The 11818-nt window shown below is 45.3% G+C and overlaps 1 pseudogene; it reads left to right on the top strand.

Moving 5' to 3' along the window:
* Positions 1-7906: 7906 nt before the first annotated feature.
* On the top strand, positions 7907-8323 carry LOC129050583 (peptidyl-prolyl cis-trans isomerase NIMA-interacting 4-like; annotated as a pseudogene).
* The last annotated feature ends 3495 nt before the right edge of the window (positions 8324-11818 follow it).

The following is an 11818-nucleotide window of genomic DNA, read 5'->3' as shown; positions in this document are numbered from 1 at the left end:
AGAATCAGGGTTAGAAAAGAAACTTCCCCTAGGGCCAGGGGAAGGGGCCAGGCAGGATTGCATCAATGCTTTGGACCTGTGTCGCTGTGGGTCTCCCATTCTTCCCATATCTGGCTGGGACTTATTGTGGTTTTCCGGTTCCTATTCCATTATGGTTTGACTGGCATATATGTGGAGGGGAGACAGTCTGTCCTCTGGCTCTTCGGTTGTTGCACCACAAAGAGCCTCATCTGGACCCAGAGATCCTGGACTGTGAGCTGGTTGTTGTGGCTGGTGTGAGCATGAGTCTGTTTTCTGCATCCTGAGAAGGGAGAAACAGATATTCCATGCCCAGAGGGGTGGCCTGTGGCAGACACTGCTGGTTGTTCACAAAGCCCACTTCTCCCTGGACACACAGCTACACCACATTGCCCAGCATCCCTTGCCACAGGCATGTCTGAGTTTTAAGCCACTGGAATATGGGTGAAGGTGACAGATCTACTCCCAGGCCCAGCCCATAAAACCTTCCCACCCATCCTTTCTTCTCCCAGTCGTGGCAACCGTGGAAACCATGTGTTGAAGTTGGCAGAGACACAGGATAGAAGGAGCCTGGACCCCGGAACCGCCACTTGGAAGAAAGCTCCCTGATGGCTGAGAGCACCTCTTTTGCACTTCACATGAAAAAGAATCCCCTGGTTGTTACTCTGCTGCGATTTGGGGGTTTATCTGTTTCAGCAGAAGAGTGACCTCAACTCACATAACTGTAAAGGAACAATGTTTGCTTTCCCTCATTCGCTGGGGATTCTCTGCTCCTTTCAGAACCATGCTCACTTCCATGGATGAGTCGATCTCCCCTCTTTCCTGTCAACTTGAAGAAGTGTGGAAAATAATTTATCAGGGAATTGGGAGATTTGGCCATAGCCACAGCTCTGTCACTTTCTCCTGGCTGCGTGACTTGCACCCCTGTTTATTCACTTGTCCAATGAGAGTATTAATAAGTAATCTGACTATTTTACTAGGTAAATGTTTAAAGCAAATGTAATAAGACTCATCAAGCTGTTGTCAGACTTTGAAAGCACTGTGTGATTCTTTAGGTCTTGTTCTATTTAGACACACACATCACTTAATGTTTGACCATGAAGAAAAATATTTAATCTCCTTCAGAATTATTTTTCCCATCTGTAACAGAGGAATAGAAAAACCTCCCTTTCACAGGCTAGTTATGAGGATTCAATGAAATAACCTGTGCATCGTGCCTGGTGGAAGGCATGGCCTATCATGATGTCTCAATAAATGCTAGTTTTAGAATTATTAGTCTTACTTTGTTCTGTCCTATGTTAGGCATTTATTATGCCTGCTTACATGGATGAAAGTGTATATAACACTGTCCCCGCCTCAAGAAAAATTTGGAACTGGAGGAAGAGGACTTACTGTCCATTTCTCTCCCCACAAGCCTTCTCTTCCATCTTCCTGTTGCTCTGACCCAGGCGTAAAGGGTGACTCCTGCCTCAGCATCCCCTTGGCCCAGAAAACATCCCCTTGTTTTCTGTGTCCTAAGAAGGGAGAAAAAGATATTCTGTGCCCAGAGGGGTGGCTTGTGGCAGACACTGCTGGTTGTTCACCAGGCCCACTTCTTCTCTCTGGACACACAGTCATGCGACATTGTCCAGCATCCCCTGCCACAGGCATATCTTCTCTCTTAGGTTTTCGGTTGGCTTTCTGTTGTTGTTTCTCACTCTTGCTTCCCTTTCTCTTTTTCCAAGCTGCATCCTCCACTTTCAGAAGGCTCTCCTTTTCCTTACTTTGTTCCCTTTTTCCCTTGGCCCTTTACTCTGTCCTCCCGGCTTCCCTCTTCCTTGCTCCTCCTCCTCGGTGCTTCCCTGCCGCCCAGGCCATGCCACAGAGGCATTCTTACCCTCTGCACTATGGACGTCCTCCTTGTGACTGTGTGCACTCGCTTCTGGTTTTCCCAACAAAGCATTCATTTGCCTCGATGCAGGAGGTCAATCTGCAATAGGAGCAGGTGAATGTGCTTAGAGAGACGAAGTTTTATTTTTCATGGATCAATAGTGTGATGTTCAGGTGATCAAGGAGGAGAAAGAGCTTTTTTAAATGATGAATTCTTATAAGAGCCTTCACACAAACATTATTCCTAGTGCTTAAATAGAAACACTGCTATATAAAGCTATCCCTTGAAAAGCGGTACATGGGCTGGGCACGGTGGCTCATGCCTGTAATCCCAGCACTTTGGGAGGCCAAGGCGGGTGGATCACAAGGTCAGGAATTCGAGGCCAGCCTGGCCGATATGGTGAAACCCCGTCTCTACTAAAAATACAAAAATTATCTGGGCATGGTGGCACACGCCTGTAGTCCCAGCTGCTGGGGAGGCCAAGGCAGGAGAATCGCTTGAACCTGGGAGGCGGAGGTTGCAGTGAGCCAAGACCGCACCACTGCACTCCAGCCTGGGCAACAGAGCGAGACTCCATCTCAAAACACAACAAAACAAAAAAACAAAGAAAAGCAGTACATGTTCTTTTTGTTCAGCCGCGATTTAGCATATAAAAGTCTAATATTTATCAATGAAAGTAAAATCCTTTTCTGTGCATCCTCTGAGGCAATGATTTCTATATTCTATTACACATAATAACTAGATAACAACATCAACAGCAGTGACAATAGCTAGCATTTACTTGAAGACGAAGGTGAGTAAGACAGAGTCCTTGTCCTCAACAGCTCACAGTCTGTTTTATAAATCTGGTTCCAATTAAATTTAATTACCAGAGCCTCTTAATGTCACCCTTTATTCTGCATAGAGAAAATACTAAGTTTTATCTTGTTTATTTTGTAATTCAGGGAGGACTGATAATAAGTAAAGCAAGCCATTCTCAGTTCCTTATTCTGCTATTAAGTAGCAATTAACTTCCAATTTTCTTTCTTTCTCTCCTTAATCTCTCAGCTCATCCTGATTCCAGGTAAAATGGCAGCTTTATCATATGCATCGAATTACTTTCTCCATTTCACTTTGCTTTCATTGCATTTTGATTGAAAATCAAAAGAACATAAAATCGGGGAGCATCTGCCTCAGGGAAGAGGTCATCCACAGGCCATACTTTGGAGGAATTTTTGCCAAGTTGAGTACAGTGGGACCAGCCTGAAGGAGGACACTGATCACTAACTGGTGGCTTTCCTTCTAAGAAGCAGTGGGCTGGTGAAGGATGAGAGGAAACACTATCCTGGCTTGGAAGGCAGAAGGATGGGCCATGGGTCAGAAGGGGAATGCCATCCCTGGAATCCTTATTCCCACTGAACAGCCAGCAGCTGAGAGCAGCTGAGTCACATATGGCTTCACCAAGATGCCAAGGAACTGCAGTCCTGGGACGGAGCCAGAGAACAGCCAGGCTGTGTATCTGGAAGGTCACAGCTGGGACCTACCACTGAGAGTGTCCTCTGGGCTAGACTGTAAGCTTCATGAGAACAGGGACAGTCTGTCTCTCTCATCACCATATCCTCTGTGCCTTGCTGGCTGAATAACAGGTGTGTAATAGATATTTGTGGACATAAGGTGAGATCATTGAATTTATAATGTAAATTTACTTCAATCAGTCTGTTGCAATTTGCAGTGTTTTTTTCTCCAGGCCTGCTGCATTAGTGTCATAATGGGACATCCCTTTATGGCTGGGCTGGGTTGGAGCTATTGTTTCCTGGATCTCATTTCTTCTGACTAATCAGTTATCTAAACTTTTAAAGAAACTGTTCCATCAGGGGAGCAGGGTGTTCTATTGTCAACAAGTATTACTGATGGGAATCTTATATTCAATTCTTCTTTCTTTTTTTTTTTTTTTTTTTGGAGGTGGAGGCCCCTTTACCTCCTGGGGGCCAGGTGCAGTGGCTCATGCCTGTAATCCCAGCACTTTGGGAGGCCGAGGTGGGCAGATCACGAGGTCAAGAGATCGAGACCATCCTGGTCAACATGGTGAAACCCCGTCTCTACTAAAAATACAAAAATTAGCTGGCCATGGTGGCGCGTGCCTGTAGTTCCAGCTGCTAGGGAGGCTGAGGCAGGACGATCGCTTGAACCTGGGAGGCGAAGGTTACAGTGAGCCGAGATCACACGCCATTGCACTCTAGCCTGGGCGACAGAGCAAGACTCCATCTCAAAAACAAAAACAAAAACAAACAAACAAACAAAAAATCCCTCTACCTCCTGGGTTCCAGCGATTCTCGTGCCTCAGTCTCCTGAGTAGCTGGAACTACAGGCGCCTGCCACCATGCCCGGCTAAGTTTTGTATTTTTCATAGAGACAGGGTTTTGCCATCTTGGCCAGGCTGGTCTCGAACTCCTGACCTCAGGTGATCTACCCGTCTCAGCCTTCCAAATTGCTGGGATTACAGGAGTGAGCCACTGCACCCGACCTCTTCTTTCTTTTTAAGTAACCTATTTTTCTTTCTCTAGAGTCTAGAAGTTTTAGGCTTGTTTGCTTCATTTTTGGTGTTCTGAAATGTTGCAACGATGTGTCTGAGTGTGGGTCATTTCGCAGTCATCCTGCCCCAGCACTTTGTAGGGCCTTTTAATTTGAAAATCAGTGTTTCCCTGTAGCTGGGGGAAATTTCCTTTCATTTTTGACTAGGTTTCTCCCTGTTCTAAAAGATCTTTCTGGAATTTATATTTGAATTGTTTGATCTTCTGAGCTTGAGGCATACGTGTACAAGAGTCTCTCACTTTTATCTTGCCACCCTTCAATTGAAAATGTAAAATAAACTCTGACGAACATATTTTTAAGATGCTAAAGCTTGCTCTTGTTTATCGGTTGTTGCTTTTTGTCAGTCCCATCCAGTCTTTGGTGGAGGAGGTAATGGCTGAAAAACGTGAGCTTGTTCATAACCAGGGAAAAGAGAAGAGACCCTGAAGTAGCTAGTTGGCACAGAGTGTGGCTTCTGCTGCATGGCCAGCTGCTGTCTGTCCCCCAGGAGACCATTCTAGAGCACACTTGCATGGGGTGGAGGATATTTTCAGCTGCTGAGTCTTCTTCAAGGAGGAGTTAGAGTCAAGACTCTCTGTCTCAGAACCTTGGAGCCCAAATAGAAAAAAAAAAATTGGAGATGTGGTGACATCAAGTGTCAGCCAAACTGAGAAAACTAGATGCCAAAAATGATATGTGTAAAAAGCAAGCGGGCCAAGCAGACACAACAGTTGCAGAGATAAGAGGCAGTCGCTTTTCTTCAATGGAGGGGCCAATGCCTACAGAGGACTCTCCCAGACCCTTCAATCTGATATAGCAAATAATAAAGAGAGAGATTCAGTACCTATGGGAACAGCCTCTACTCAGTGACATTCAAGACATTTCAATGCACCATCTGCCTCATCTACCCAGGTGGCGCCACCAGTGTGGGGTCCAGGAGACAGTGCATCGGGAAGGGACAGAACAGTGACCTCAGAGACCAGGACAGACTCAGAGGGACAACTCGACCCTGGGGGAAAGAAGAGGAGCCAGGGCCTTGTTTACATGTTGAAGTCCTCAGGAAGTCAAGGACGAGCCATGTTGTGAGTGGCTGAGAGGTGCGGGATTCTGATGGACAACGAGAGGCTGGAGGAAGTCTTTAGGAAATAAGGGACTCCGGTTTGGGTGAAGGAATGGTGGGCTGAGCTTTGTGCAGGGTGAGGCACTAGGGCTGACAGAGGGCACAGGGGATGTGAAAGGATACGAGCAATGAGTAAAATAACTTTTACCAGTTGTTTCCATGTTCTCCCTTCTTCCAAGAAATCCACTTACACAGAGATTTTCATCCATAGAAAGGAGAAAACCCCCAAGAGCAGAGGAGGGTCTGCTGTTTATGAAAAACAAGGCTCAGGGCAACTAGGGCCAGAGGCAATAGTTTTTGTTTTCAGAGAAAATTTTACTTTCATTATGTACTTTTTTTTTTTTTTTAATGGTGTCTCACTCTGTCGCCCAGGCTAGAAAGTGCAGGGGCACAATCTGATCTCAGCTCATTGCAATCTCTGCCTCCCGAGCTCAGGTGATTATCCCACCCCAACCTGCTGAGTAGCTGAGACCGCAAGTGCGCACCACCATGCCCGGTTAACTTTTTGTATTTTTGATAGAGACAGGGTTTTACCATGTTGCTCAGGCTGGTCTTGAACTTCTGAGCTTGAGCCATCTGCCTGCCTTGGCCTCCCAAAGTGTTGGGATTACAAGCGTGAGCCACCGCGCCTGGCCTATAGCTAATACTTTGAGGATACAGAGAGATGAAATTCTAGTGATAGGAATATTCCAGGATGAGAATTGGTAGGAAAATACACTGAGTGCAGTCTGGGGAGAGATTACAGTGATTTGGAGAATTAATGGGAAAAGAAATTGAGCTGATAAAGAAGTTTGCATGAGAAAGAGAGGACAGTGTTTGAAAATTAGCTAAAGAGGGATGTGGGGTGTATTATTTTCCACTTTCTGCCGTAGCAAATTATACAAACTTAGTGGCTTAAAGCAACAAAAACAGTCCGGGCGTGGTGGCTCATGCCTGTAATCCTGGCACTTTGGGAGGCCAAGGCAGGCAGATCACGAGGCCATCCTGGCCAACATGGTGAAGCCCCGTCTCTACTAAAAATGCAAAAATTAGGCGGCCGTGGTGGCACACACCTGTAGTCCCAGCTACTCAGGAGGCTGAGGCAGGAGAATCACTTGAACCCCGGAGGCGGAGGTATCAGTGAGCTGAGATTGAGCCACTGCACTCCAGCTTGGGCAACAGAGCAAGACTCTGTCTCAACAACAACAACAACAACAACAACAACAAAAACATTATTGTCTTACAATTATGGGATATCAGAAGTTCAAAAATGGGTTTTATGGTGTTAAAATTAAGGTGTCGTCAAGGCTGTTTTTGTTTTTTTTTTTAAGGCTCTAAAAGAGAACCTCTTCCTTGCCTCTTCCACCTTATGGAGACCATCTGTATTCCATGGCTCATGGCCCCTTTTCCAGCAACGGCATCATTCTGATCTGTGTTTCTGTTGTCCCATCTCCTTCTCCTTCTCTGACTCGGGCCCTCCTCTTTCCCTTACATAAGGACCCTTGGGATTACATTGGTCCTACCTGGATAATCCAGGATCATCTCCCCATCTCAAGATCTTTACCTTAATCACATCTGCAAAACCTCTTTTGCCATGTAAGGTAACATTCATAGGTTCCAGGGAGTAGGAGGTAGATATGTTTTGGTGGGGGGTGCAATATTCTGTCTACCATACAGGATTAAGGTAGGATTTTTTTTTTTAGATGGGAGATACAGACATGTTTATTCACTGAGAGGAAAGGGCCAGGAGGAGGGAGAGATTTCAGGCCTAAGGCAGAGATGTAAAGACCGATAAAGAGAGCTCTTCAGGAGGTGAGGCAGGGAGGATGCCCAAGGCACAGGTGTGGGAAACAGTTGTGGACAGGAGGAATGAAACTGGGGTGAAGATGAAGATGAATGCAGAAATAACATAATTTGCAGTCGCCTGGAAGGAGGTAATATTCTAAAGGGAACTGGAGATGAGGTTCTCAGAGAGAAGAGGGCAGGGTTAAGGATGGAAGCTGAGGATGAGATGCTAATGAGTGATATGTAGGGGCAGTCAAGCAGTCCACAGAACCCCTTCAGGAGCAACTTCTCTGCAACCAGCAATGTCTTTTTTACTTTCTCTTTCTTCCAATTATGCCTCCGTCTCAGCGGGAGGCTCCCACAATTAATACTGTTCCGGTTGAAGATACTCTTGGTTCTAGTAAGTGAAAGAAGAGAGGAGAGATGTGTTAGGGGGATTCAGAGGTAGATTCTGGAAGACTTTGTTGTGATGACATCTTTACTGAGCCTGGAAAATATGACAATTTTATGTTTCAGATTCAAGTGACATTTTCACAGGATTAGAACACCCTTTCCATGGGGTTAGAAATTTCTCAGCCTGGATGGTTCAACAGCAACTTTCCAAGATGCCGCTCAAAGGAGAAAGTGGTTCTGGAAAAGGGGGAAAAGGGGGAGCAGCCTCTGGGAGTGACAGCGCTGACAAGAAGGCTCAAGGTCCCAAAGGTGGTGGCAATGAAGTAAAGGTCAGACACATTCTATGTGAAAAACTTGGCAAAATCATGAAAGCCATGGAAAAGTTAAAGTCTGGAATGAGATGCAATGGAGTGGCCACACAATATAGTGAAGATAAAGCCAGGCGAGAGGGAGACTTGGGTTAGATGATCAGAGGGTCAATGGAGGGACCATTTCAAGAAGCAGCATTTGCCTTGCCTGTAAGTGGGATAGATAAGCCTGTGTTTACAGACCCACCAGTTAAGACAAACTTTGGATATCATATTATTATGGTTGAATGAAAAAAATAAAATCATAGGAAAAACTGAAAAAAAAAAGAATTTTCTAAGCCCATGAAAAGGGCACACTTAGAAATTTCTAACCCCATGGGAAAGGGTGTTTGAATCCTGTAAAACTGTCATGAAGTTTTTCTGCCTGGCAGAAAATATGAGATGGTGATCACCATTTGTTTCCTACTCTATTCAAGAGCATTCATTGTGACTAAGGTGAAGGAACCCAGAGGACAGGGACCCAAGGCTGAATCCAGTCCTCTGAGGATAAAAAGAGGATAGGGAAAAGATGAGAGTACACCTGTCACCTCCTCATGGAGAGGCTGCATCGATGACATCTCTACTTGCTGGCTCAGTCTTTCCAGACATGGGAACCTCCATGAGCAATGGGGATGGATGGAGTCGTTGCTGAGGAGGAGCTGCAGGGTGTGATGGTAGACATATAATGGTGCACACTTAAACTTTCCTCAGCAGCCCCATTAGGGCTACCTGACTGCCTCCGAGATTTGAATCTGGAAGATGAGATTCCAGCAGTGGTTAAAACGGGAGAGCCACGAAACTGGAAGAGAGAGGAGACTGCCTGGGCCTCAGGGGTGGGACAGGAACGTGTGGCCTTTGGGTATGACTCTGGCTTAGAGGGCGGGAAGAAGAAGATTAAGTCACTGCTGTGGCACGGAGGCAGAGGCTGTAGGAGGCCCTGGGGGTGTTGGGGACAGTGACTTATTTCTGATAGATGAGATGTGAGGTGCCCCGAAAGATGCATGGCTGCACTGACAAAGGGATGGACGGGGTTTCTGGAATTGCACAATTGTCAATCTGATGCTAAATTCATTGCTTTTAGGATGAGAATTAAAGACTCTTGGTGTGTCAGGAGAGAGGAAGAGTTAAAGTCTTGAAGAGGACTCTGTGACAGCTAAAAGTACACAAAAGAGCCCGGAATTCCTGGGGTAGACAAAGGTCGTCTGGGGGACGCTGACAGGGACATTTGGCTAGATCATGTAATAAGTATTACTTTGTGTAAGACCATTTATTAATGTGCTCTACTTTTTATCTTGAAATAAGGAGTAGAAAATAAGGATGTATATTTTCTAGTAGAAGCTATTGAGAAAGGACTTGGTAGTAGCACATTTGGTGTAATCGTTCTTATTCTATGAGATCTAATACACTGCCGTGCCCAAGTGCTGACTGCATCAGTGAGGATTTATTCAGCACCACACAATTATTTTTGGTAATTGAGAGTTTCAGGAAGCAGAAGTTTTCATCTTCAAGGGACTAAAAGTTCGGCAGGCTGTAGCATCTGTCTTTTAAGACGTCTGGATGCTTGAACAAACATTTAGAACTGGACAGTGAGGAATAATCACAGTGTTTCAAAAACACAAAAACCAAACAAACCTTCAACGTGCTATTCTCTGTTTTGTTTTCACTCACACTCCCCTCATTCTCTGCCTTCATATTCTTTTTTTTTTTTTTTGAGACAGAGTCTCACTCTGTAGCCCAGGCTGGAGTGCAGAGGCGTGATCTTGGCTCACTGCAACCACGGCCTTCTGGGTTCAAGTGATTCTCCTGCCTCAGCCTCCTGAGTAATTGGGATTACAGGCACATGCCACTGCACCTGACTAATTTTGTGTTTTTAGTACACACGGGATTTCACCAAGTTGGCCAGGCTGGTGTCCAACTCCCGGCCTCAAGTGATCCACCTGCCTTGGCCTCCCAAAGTGCTGGGATTACAGGCATGAGCCACCGCGCCAGCCTCTGCCTTCATATTCTAATTGGTAGAGTCCACTTTCTTACGCTGTCATTTAAAACAGAACAAGCACTGGCCAATATGCCCAAAGGTATGGGGAGGGAGGGGATTCTTGTCTTCTTCCACTTCCTCCTGGCTGTATGCCCTCAGCAATCAGCTAGCTTTTTTGAACTTCAGCCTTTTAATTTGTAAAATGAGAATACAAGGTTTTTTTTCTACCTCTCTTGTTAGTTATTTTGAGAAATGAGATACTATTTTCAAAATTACTTTCACAGCTCTAACATGCTACATAGCCATTTCACATAGCAGAGATGCTAAGGGCAGGGAGAAAGGACAGCAGAGAATAGCAAGAGATGGCCCTGGGAGTGAGAGTGGGAGGCCAGGCCAGGAGACGTCTTGCAAAAAGGCCATGTGAAGAAGTGTGGCCTTTGGACATTTTAATTTTAATTTTATTTCTTTATTTTTTATTCTTTTGAGCACTCTGTCACCCAGGCTGGAGTACATTGCTGTGGTCATGGCACACTGCAGCCTCGACCTCCAGGGCTGAAACAATCCTCCCACCTCAGCCTCCTGAGTATCTAGGACTACCACCACCACGCCCAGCTTGCTTATTTATTTATTTATTTTAGTGATAGAGTCTTCTTATGTTGCTTAGGCTGGTCTTCAGCTCCTGGGCTCAAGGGATCCTCCCATCTCAGCCTCCCAAAGTGCTGGGATTATAGGCATGAGCCACTGCACCCAGCCTGAACATTTTTAAATAGGAGACTGATTTGGTCAGATTTAAACTTTAGGTGTATCACTTTCAACTCTGTGGAGGCTGGATTTCAGGAGGACCAGTTGAAAGGCGAAGAGATCAGAGAAAGGAAGGTTACAATAAGGATACTGAGGGTGAGAACTAGGACGGTGGTAAGTCGCTGGGATGGACAGCAGAGGAAAAACTAACTTTGGAGGTAAAATAAAGAGCACGTAGTGATCAACTGACTGGTGGGAGAGAGGGAGAATTGAGGGGTCCATGAAAGAGGACTCCTGAGTTTCTGGCGTAGGTAGACAGCCCCTAATTCAGATAAGGGAATATATGACACAAGGAGGAGCAGAATTGGAAGGAATGCAGGTGAGTTCCATCAAGATGCACTGAGTTTGTGGAAACATGGGGCATGGAAGCGGAAATACCCCATAAGTAGTTGGATGTAGACATTTGAAGCTTGGGAAGAATGTCAGGGCTAAAGATGTTGATTTTGGAGGCATCAGCTTGTAGTTATTTTTGAAATCTTAAAAGTGTTCCTAAGTAACTATAAAATTTGAAGGTCAAATAATCTTTAGGAAGACTAACGTTAAGAGGTGGCATATTATTTTCTAATTACAACAGTGGCTTACAATGATACAAATTGATTGTCTTACAGTCCCGTAGGTCAGACGTCTGACACTGGGCTTTTGACCACACTGGGCTAAAATCTAAGTGTCGCCAGGGCTGTGTTCCTTTCTGGAGGCTCTAGGGGGAGAATTCATTTCCTTGCTTTTTCCAGCTTCTAGAAGCCACCTGTATTCCTTGATTTGTGGCTTCCTTCTTCCATGTTTGAATCCAGCTTGGGTGGGTTGAGTCTTTTTCATGCTGTCATTTTGCAGGTTTCTCTTCAGCTTTTTCTTCCACTTTTAAGGACTCATATGATTAGAGTGGGCCTATCTGGATAATCCAGAATAATCTCCTCATCTCAAAATCATCTGATTAGCAACTCTGATTGCATCTGTAATCTAATTCTCTTTTGCCATGTTAG

The sequence above is a fragment of the Pongo abelii genome, chromosome 16, assembly GCF_028885655.2.
Source record: "Pongo abelii isolate AG06213 chromosome 16, NHGRI_mPonAbe1-v2.0_pri, whole genome shotgun sequence".
NCBI classification, from domain to species: Eukaryota; Metazoa; Chordata; class Mammalia; order Primates; family Hominidae; genus Pongo; species Pongo abelii.
This window is presented reverse-complemented; position numbering and strand designations above follow the sequence as displayed.